The sequence below is a fragment of the Rutidosis leptorrhynchoides genome, chromosome 11 (genome assembly GCF_046630445.1).
Source record: "Rutidosis leptorrhynchoides isolate AG116_Rl617_1_P2 chromosome 11, CSIRO_AGI_Rlap_v1, whole genome shotgun sequence".
In the NCBI taxonomy this organism is placed as follows: Eukaryota; Viridiplantae; Streptophyta; class Magnoliopsida; order Asterales; family Asteraceae; genus Rutidosis; species Rutidosis leptorrhynchoides.
This window is the reverse complement of record NC_092343.1, coordinates 369,934,956-369,945,068: the sequence shown is the minus strand read 5'-3', so window position 1 is coordinate 369,945,068 and position 10,113 is coordinate 369,934,956.

The window sequence follows — 10,113 nt, the reverse complement described above, 5'->3', positions numbered from 1 at the left end:
CTAATCCCTAATTCAGCCAAAATCTGTTAGCAATCGTATTCAACTTTATTTTTCTTCCTCCTGAACTTTTCTTATGCTCAAGATCCTTGACGATTTAATATATTCACTACAAAACAACTGCAATTGATTCCAATCTGTTAACCATCGTGATCAAGCTTTATATTATTTTCTTTGATCGAATTAATCATGTACTTCCTGTCTGATTCTTGTTACACGTCCAAATCCCTTCACAATGCAAACAAAATTTATCACTATAATCATACAGTCAGATAATTGAATTCAGTTAGCAATCGCATCAGCTTTATCAAATCCTTTTCTTTCTCTTTGTTCGTTTCCTTCTGGCTCGAATATCACCTGTCGACCCAATCTTAGCTATAAAACAAATTACGATTGAATCTTGATGCTGTAGTAATTGTTAATTAACATATTATATATATATATATATATACGATGTTGCAATTGAGATTGGAAAAGAGAGATATTAAGATAGATATACATATATTACTAACACCTAAATAAAAACCCGCATCGGGTAGCACCACACATCACCTGTAGCATCCATCGCTGAGAACCAATTGCAACCTCAACCATCAAATGCTTCACTTCTTCCATTGTAGGTCGACACCCATCTTCACCATCCAACTTCTTCTATTTTCTGTTTCATGATGCAACTATCACCTAAAACAGCACCAAGTACCATTGCAAAACAGCTATCACCTTCATTTCAAAACCACCACAACTTGCGGCTAATATTATTATTTCTTTTCTTGTTACGGTCCAGTAAACACCAAGACAAAACCGAGAAGCTGTTCACCATCACCACCTTTATTCTCCCTTACTCTCTCCCTCTTCTTGAACCATAAACCCGAATCACCACACGAGCACCTTCTGTTGTGGATCAACCTGTCACCATCATAACCTCTCATCACCATCTCACACCACCGGCCTGCTGGTAAACGAAGAAGTAATGATGTCGTGATACTGCAGCTTCTGTTCCCTGTTTGCACTTGAACCAACCTTCAAAACCCATTAAAAACACTAAACTACTGCTTTAACAGCTCCAGCAATATTGCAATTTCTATTTCTATCGAATAAATAAACGGCCACATTCGTCACCATCCTTGTCTCTCTTTTCTCCCTCTTGTGGTTTTCGACACTTATACCACAAAACCAATTGGCTTTATGGCCTAGCACTATCAATATTTTAATTAAGATGGTTTGCCTTTTGACCCACATATCAAGCTGTACCATGGAAATTTTGCCAACTTATGAACGTAATAATATAGCGTATTATCAAATTGCAAGTGGAACATATAAAAAAAATTATGGCCAACAATATGGGGACACTCAACTTGACGTTTCAATTTTTTTTATAATCGTGTATGAAGTACATGATGATGATAAAGGTGATTAAAGTAATAATAATGGTGTTTTAAATAATGAAGGTGGCGACCAATGCTTACGTATTATTTTTTTGCTTTTCTCCTTGTTCCGGTTTCTATCCCACTCAAAAAAAGTACCAGACACCACAAGATTTCTTGTATATCGGCTTATTAATTTGCTACTTGGGCCAGATAGCTTTTTATGTTGTTGGGCCAACTGTCTGTTAAAAACGAATTAAGATGACGAGGTTGGAATAGATTAAGATGATGATTAGATTAAAATGATTATTATGATGATGGGTATAAAGAAGAAAAAATGGACGGACATAGTGGTTAAAAGATCTAGTTTAAGAATTGTATCAGAAAAATAGAATTTGCTTCGATGGTTAAGGGTGTTAGCGGGTGAGCAAGAGGTCTCGAGTTCGAACCCGATCTGAGACATTTTTTTTTAAAAAAGCTTCAAGGTAGTTACTCATTCTAATTCCTTTTATTATTATTATTATTATTATTATTATTATTATTATTATTATTATTATTATTATTATTATTATTATTATTATTATTATTAATATTAACATTATTATGATTATTATGAATATTATTAAGTATTATAAATATATAGATTAAAGATTTTGAATAATATTATTTTGTCATTATTTTTATTAGTAATATCATTATTAGTATTAAAATAACTATTTTTATTATTTTTATTATTTTTATTGTTATTATTATTATTATTATTAGTAATTATTAAGTATTATTATTATTATTATTATTATTATTATTATTATTATTATTATTATTATTATTATTATTATTATTATTATTATTATTATTATTATTATTATTATTATTATTATTATTATTAGTAATAATATTATCCTTATTATGATTATCATAATTATTATGAATTTTATCATTAAAATTAGTAGTATGATCATCAAGACTATTATTAGAATTATTATCATTATTAAACTTATCTTTTTATTATAATTATTATTCTTACAAACAAAAGAGATTCATATAAAAATATATTTATTACATAAGTATACTAATATTACTTAATATTATGATATAATATTATTTATATCGATGTAAAGTTAACTAAATTATATATCAAATAAAGCATTATTGAAACGACCCGACCCAATCCATAGGGACGAATACAATAACATATGATTACATCGCGAGGCATTTGACCTCTATATGATACGTTTTATAAACATTGCATTCTTTTGAAAAGATATACCATAAATGAATATTTAAAATTCAATGTTTTCGACATCTGATGATTTCTACATATAGACAATCACCGTAAATAACAGTTTACAAGAATACTTCCGTTGACAATGCTGTCAAAATAAATACACGGTGATGATTTTGTGAATGCAATGCTTCCTCGAATAAAACATGTATGACTCCATGCACATGGTTTCTCTAACATATATTCAAACAGCGGAAGACTTCTAGGAACCTGAGAATAAACATGCTTTAAACGTCAACTTAAAGTTGGTGAGATATAGGTTTAATGCTAGCAGCGTTATAAATATAGACCACAAGATTTCATATACATAAACGTTTTAATAAAAATATTCTAAGTGGTTGAGCACTTGATAACCATACTTAACATTTAATCAACGTCGCATATTTCCTTTATTATGAAATCTCACTACACTGTACCAAGTGTAGTCACCGAAACGAAGTACTGTGCAACCGTTGAATACTGGTCGTCCAGTCCGGTTGGGGTTGTCAGGCCCGATAGATCTATCAACAGGATTCGCGTTTACAATACTACATGTAAATAGTAGTTACCAAGCTACAGGGAAGTATGCCAGTGGTACAACTCAACGTAGAATATATTTTTTTATCACTTGTGTCCATAACGTAAATCATAAAATGCATGTATTCTCATCCCGAAATATTTAGAGTTTAAAAGTGGGACTATATACTCACTTTTGCCTTGAAGGTATTTAACTCGACTTGGTCTCCGATAGATATCACGAACCTAACCATATATATATAATATATCAACATATTTTCTTTTCAAGTAATCGTTATATATATATATATATATATATATATATATATATATATATATATATATATATATATATATATATATATATATATATATATATACTTATAATACTTTTAATATTTTCTTAGTCCGTAGTTAGCAGTCCGATGTTAGTGGTCCACAATTAGTTGCTCAATAAAATAAATAAAGACCCCATCGTATTCTAATTGATCAAAATTAATCTCGACCCATGGTACCATGTTGTCAAATGACGTGTTGCGTACATAAAGTACCGTGTTGTCAAATGACGTGTTGCGTACAATCATGAGGTCTTATGATTAATCTTCTCGTGTTGTTTACGGGTGGTCCTGAAATATATAAAATCAAATCATAAGTAATTATATATAAAATATCATATTAATTAGAAAATATATGATTAATTTACTTTATCTCCAAATATTTTCGTAGCTAAACTAGCTTCGGATACCCAATCTTGTTTTAGTCGTAGTTTCTTCATTACAACTCCGTTTTTGTTGGTTCAACTTGCCACTTCCTTGGATCGAGTCAAATTTTAAGATTATGAACTGAAAATACCTTAGTTTGTATTCGAAATCATAGGTTATAGGTCAAACTTTGGTAAAACTTATGAAAGTGATCATTTTCCATCATAAAAACAACATTTAATGATCATTTTTCTAAAAATACTTACACTTTGAGTTAAACCATGAAATTTTTATGTGTTAACATATTCATAAGAAATATCATTTTTCTAGAACATGAACTTCCAATTCAAAGTTCAAGATGGTTTTTAATTATCCAACCCAAAACAGCCCCCGGTTGCACTCCGACGATGTAGATTCAGTTTTTAAGGTGTTCTTTGTAAAACCAAGTTATATCTTGTTAAGTTAGCATATCATTATGATATATTCAAGGTCCTGAAGTGTTTTAAAAGTTAAGTTAGAAGGATCTATTTAGTTTGCAAACAAGTTTGAAATCATTCAAACTATGTTCTTGTTGTTAAAATTTTACAACATAAAATAAGATAGCTATATAATTATGAATCGAACAAGATTATGAACAAGGTTACTACCTTAAGTTACTTGGACGAAGTTACTGTAAGAGATAAGAAAAAATCTTGGAATCAAAGAGTGGTGAAGTTAGATCAAAAGGTTGGAAGTATACTTCTTCAAATGGGTGGTTATTTTGATATGTTCTTGAAAGAGTTTTCTTATGGTGTTTAAGGCTTGTAATTGAAGCTAAATGATGGGGAAAATGCTTGGAGATGATCAAGTATGAAGTTAGGAGTATTTTGAGAGAGAAATGAGGGTGTAGGTATGAGAAAATGGAGTGAAGAAATGGTGTTCATTCATACAAACGTTTTTAGTTTATAAAGAAAGAAAAGGATTCCTAATTTTGTTTTCTTACTAATAATTCATGCTACTTGAAAAATCCTAGTTACCTCATATCTAGGGCAGTAATAATTTTGATTAGGATGTTGATTTGATGTGTATATACCAATAGTAAATACATATAGAAGTTGGGTATGATACGGGTACATATACCCTAGATATACGTATAGAAATCTTGAGGAAACGGAATGAGAATTTAAATGTAGTATCTTTTGTGAATATACTTATATTGTTTTATGTATTTAAGTCCTTAAAAAGTGATTAAATACATTATATATACGATACATGCATAAGCATTATAGGTTATAAGTATATATATCAAAGAATGTTACGTATAGTTATCTTTTTGAAAACTTAAGTTAGTAGTTTCAAAATATACTTATAACTCATTGTCATTAGTACACAATGAGATGTTAAACCATCCTTAGATCATGTTAAATATATATAAATACATATATATACACAAACGTATAATTATCGTATGTTATATAGTTCGTGATATCATCGGTCAAATTGGACGGTCAAACGTCGTGTAAAACTCTTTTTAAAAACACAAGTCTCAACAATTTGGATTGCTTATTATGTTGGTAAGGTTTAATTTATGTAAATATTAATCTCATAAGTATAAAACGATTGGAAAAATCCGGGTCGTTACAGTACCTACCCGTTAAATAAATTTCGTCCCGAAATTTGAATGGGATGGTCATGGCTGACAATAAGTATGTTTTCATGACGTATACGAGTTGGAAATTAGAGTTTTATTATCATTAAGTAATATTGATAAAGCAATTTGATTTTTGTGAAGAGTACGAGTGAGGCTATCACCAAAGGGTGAAATGAGTAGGTATAGATTCGTCATATCTTTTGACGTAAATAGGATTGATTTCCAAGTTCAAGAGATTTGGAGTAAAATCTTCATAATGAGATTTGATTCTTCGATAATCAAGGAAATTAGAATCCGCTTTAAATGCGATCATCTATTTTGATTGCTCTGTCAGATCTTTTACTATATATCCACCTCCCTTCATTTCCTTACAACTCATACCTTCTATTCTTCCTCCCTCAATTCATATTTTAAAACATTTATCAGTATGCTTCATCCAGTACTGATCCTGGATATACTCTTAACTTTCATCTCTGTCATTCTTCTTTTTCATCTACCTCCGGAGGATTTTATTTATTTCTAATATTACCTTAGGGTTATAGTATTGTTAATTCTCCCGTGCCTTTACGTTGCAATACGTATTGATATACAAGGTTTGTAATTTATTTGTTGTTGTCGAGCTTTATGTTTTCTTTTATATTCAACAGTTCCATACTTCTGTTTCCTCTTCCCGACTTTGAGTCAAGCGAATAATGGTCCGGAATTCGTATGTATGGATTTTGAAATAAACATAGTTAATGTTTTAAGAAGGAAATAGTAATTGCACGATCTTGATTTGGTAAGTTACCAGAATGTCCAAAAAGATAGAATTATCAAGGAGATATTTTCTTAATATGTTTGGAGATTGAGTAGAATGTAAGAGTTGTGTAACATGGCACATGATGACGTTATGATCTGTGAATCATTATGTTCCATTTAGAAACTCAGCATGAATTACTGTAATATAATCACGTTGATCAAGTGTCATTATATTATACTAATTCATGCTTCAGTTTCCAACACTACTTCAAAACATTCATATTTTAAACTCGAATTTTTCAGAATTTAGAAACTAACACTGTTTCTTTTATGTTGTAACGCAAATATTGTGAAGAGATAAATGATTTTTGATGAGGATTATTGGGAATATATCTTCAGGAATATTGGAGATATTTATAATGAAAAATATGATGATATCTTAGAATATCTAAGATCAGGGAATGACGCGGAAAATCTGTCTGTGAAGGTTTAGAATAAGGAGTAAGGTTCTTACTAACGGTTTCAGCAGACACTGAATCATTTGAATCCTTTGAAGGTAGATTTCGTCATTGTGATTTGTCCACGACCTCCTTTATACTTTGGTCAATCCGTTTTCCAGTACCAAATTTTTCGTTCGAGCTTTTCCAATCTATTATTCTTTATTGTCAAACTTCTGACCGTAATTGTTGTCTACTGTCTTTACCACTTTATCAGTCTTTTCCAAAACTTAATAGCACTAATTCGTAGACTGGAGCATTTTTCAGAAACTTCACATTTGAAATATGTAATTCTTGGGGATAGACGTTGTATATATATATAACTGCCGAAATAGAAATACTGCGAGATTTCAAAATACCAATTGTTGATTCCACCAAAGGGGTAACGAGTTGCTGGTACATCTGCTGATAATGTCGTGGAATATAAAAGGTTCCCTGGTAACAAAAGGGTAATCGTATGTATTACAGGTTATAATAAGGCTACTTCGAATGGAAAGTCGAGGTTAACTTGCTGAAACTGTGACAAAATTTGCTATTTTGGGAAAGGAATCACAAAGTTATTTTTGCTAATAAATGCTAAAAGATTTAACGCGGATACGTGTTAAATTATGTCCTTAGTTTCGAGAGCTTTTCAGATGCAAGACTGCGGGTAATGTGTGGTTGGATCATCATCTCGATTGTCCATTATTTGAAGTGTCTTCAGGAATTTCGAAGGGTTTGATCATAGATTGTAATTGTTAATATACATATGATGTTTTAGGACTTTGAATGATACAAATATTTTTTTCTGGGTTCCAAGAATCGAATGATGTTCTAGCATAGTTTTGAAGTCAAAGTATAGTTTTGAAAGATGTAAGAGTCCTAAGAGTGATGTCTTCTGTTAAGTCTTGACTTGGATTTCGTTTTGTCGTAATCAAATTTGGATGAGAATGGTTGTTTTGATTTTTATGAAAGAATGTATATTATTGTGAAGGTAGTGAGTATAGTTGATGATTGTTGAATCAGAGTCGAAGAATATAATCATATTAATTGTGAATTTATATATCTCTCGGGTATTACCTACCCGTTAAAAAAAAATTCACAAGTAATGTTTTGTACCAGAGAATTTTATTACAATCTTTATGAAAATATATGTACATATATATCTTCTTCAGATGTAATCATGAATTTAATAAGTCAATATAATATTAGACTCATTTGATTTTCGGTTTGAGATAGAATAAGTAATCTCTAAAATGATTAGGAACCACATATTCTTCACAGAATATTAATGAAGTTATGGATCAATACTTCATTACTTATTCTTATATATATTTCCTTAGTGAATCATGCTGATACTCATTGAACTCTTGCTAACTTCGCAAGATATGAATGTTGTTTCCCAGTAAGCTTCGAGTACATTGAAGATGAAAGTGTAAAATCAAACATATTATTGAATAATACACTTGGTTTATTATAAAACGAAATTCATTGAATTGAAACAGGGATTGTAGTTAACGATGATTAAGTTGCTGACGAAGGACGTACATCATTGCATATTTGTAGTATGAATTTAAACGAGTAGTATCTACCCTTTTTCAATTCATACTTAATAGCTTAGTACGAAAAGATTTATTTTGGTTTCCGAATTCATATATATAAAATATTTATATAAATTCTTCAGAAGAATGAGTTAATACTTCATAACTCGTTGATGCAATATACGCGTTATTGATGATGTCCACGGTGATTCTTGAACTGGTGGAGCTTGTGATGTTAAATCTGCTGACGATTCTAACGATGTTGACAGCACTGACTGTGTTGGTGATGCTAAGGGTACTGCTGATGCTGTTGGTAAAACAAGTCTAGCTTGTACCTTACGCATCATTCTTGTCGGGGTTTCTACTCTTCCTTTTATCATTTCTGTCCACTCATCTGATTTATGGTTAAGGCAGAAATAGGTAATCTCTATGTCTTTAGAGATTACATAATCACCATAGAATATTTCTCCGATGAAGTTATGAATCAATACTTCATCGTTTGTTGTTGTTGGTACTTCTTGGTATCTATGGTGCGTGTGACGTTGATATCCGAGGTACGGATGGTGATATTGAGGCGTGTGATGCGGATGTGATTGTTGGTGGTGGTAATGATCCTGTTGATGTTGATGATGGTGATAACGTTGATGCTGGTGATGCTGCTGGTGCTTAAGGTATTGAGGCTTGCGATGTTGATGTTATTGACGGTACTGGTTATGCTGCTGATGCTGCTGATGGTGTATGTAACCTTCGTACCGTATTCTCCAAAGCCACTACCCGAGTGCGAAGCTCGTTGACTTCTTCTATTACACCGGGGTGATTGTCGGTTCGGACGAGCGGATAAATAAAATCTAGAATTTGATGTAGTATATAATCGTGACGAGATACTCTGGAAATGAGAGAGAAAATGGTTTCTCGAACAGGTTCGCCGGTAAGTGCTTCAGGTTCATCGTCAAGAGGGCAATTTGGTGGATGGAAGGGATCACCTTCTTCTTGTCTCCAATGATTGAGGAGGCTACGAACCCATCCCCAATCCATCCAAAATAGATGATGACTGATTGGTTGATCCATTCCGGTCACACTGCTTTCGGAGCTTGAGTGGTATTCCATATCGGAATCCGAGGGACTTCAACTAGTACCGAGTTCCATTTCGTATGATTGAATAAAGGATTTTTCGATAAGAAATGATTTTCCGGCTACCGAGTGGTATTATAATTATATAGAATATCCACATATATAGAACAAAAGATCTCATAGATTACGGAGGGATTTACGGAATATGTCAGACAAAGTTTACAGTAAGAGATACGCGTAGATATGAATTAGCAAATACGCTAAGATATGAATTTTGTCTATACACCATTCATGCAATGAATGCAGTAAGACGTGTTTAGACTTAAGATGATAAGCATGTAATTTCCTACAGATGATAAATAGATGATTTTCGACACAAAATGATAAGCAAAATTTTGACATGCAGACACGGTCGAAGTCCAGACTCACTAATGCAACCTAACGACTTATCAGTTAGACACACTAATGTAGACCTGGTTCGCTAAGACCACCGCTCTGATACCACATGAAACGACCCGACCCAATCCATAGGGATGAATACAATAACATATGATTACATCGCGAGGCATTTGACCTCTATATGATACGTTTTATAAACATTGCATTCTTTTGAAAAGATATACCATAAATGAATATTTAAAATTCAATGTTTTCGACATCTGATGATTTCTACATATAGATAATCACCGTAAATAACAGTTTACAAGAATATTTCCGTTAACAATGCAGTCAAAATAAATACACGGTGATGATTTTGTGAATGCAATGCTTCCTCGAATAAAAAATGTATGACTCCATGCACATGGTTTCTCTAA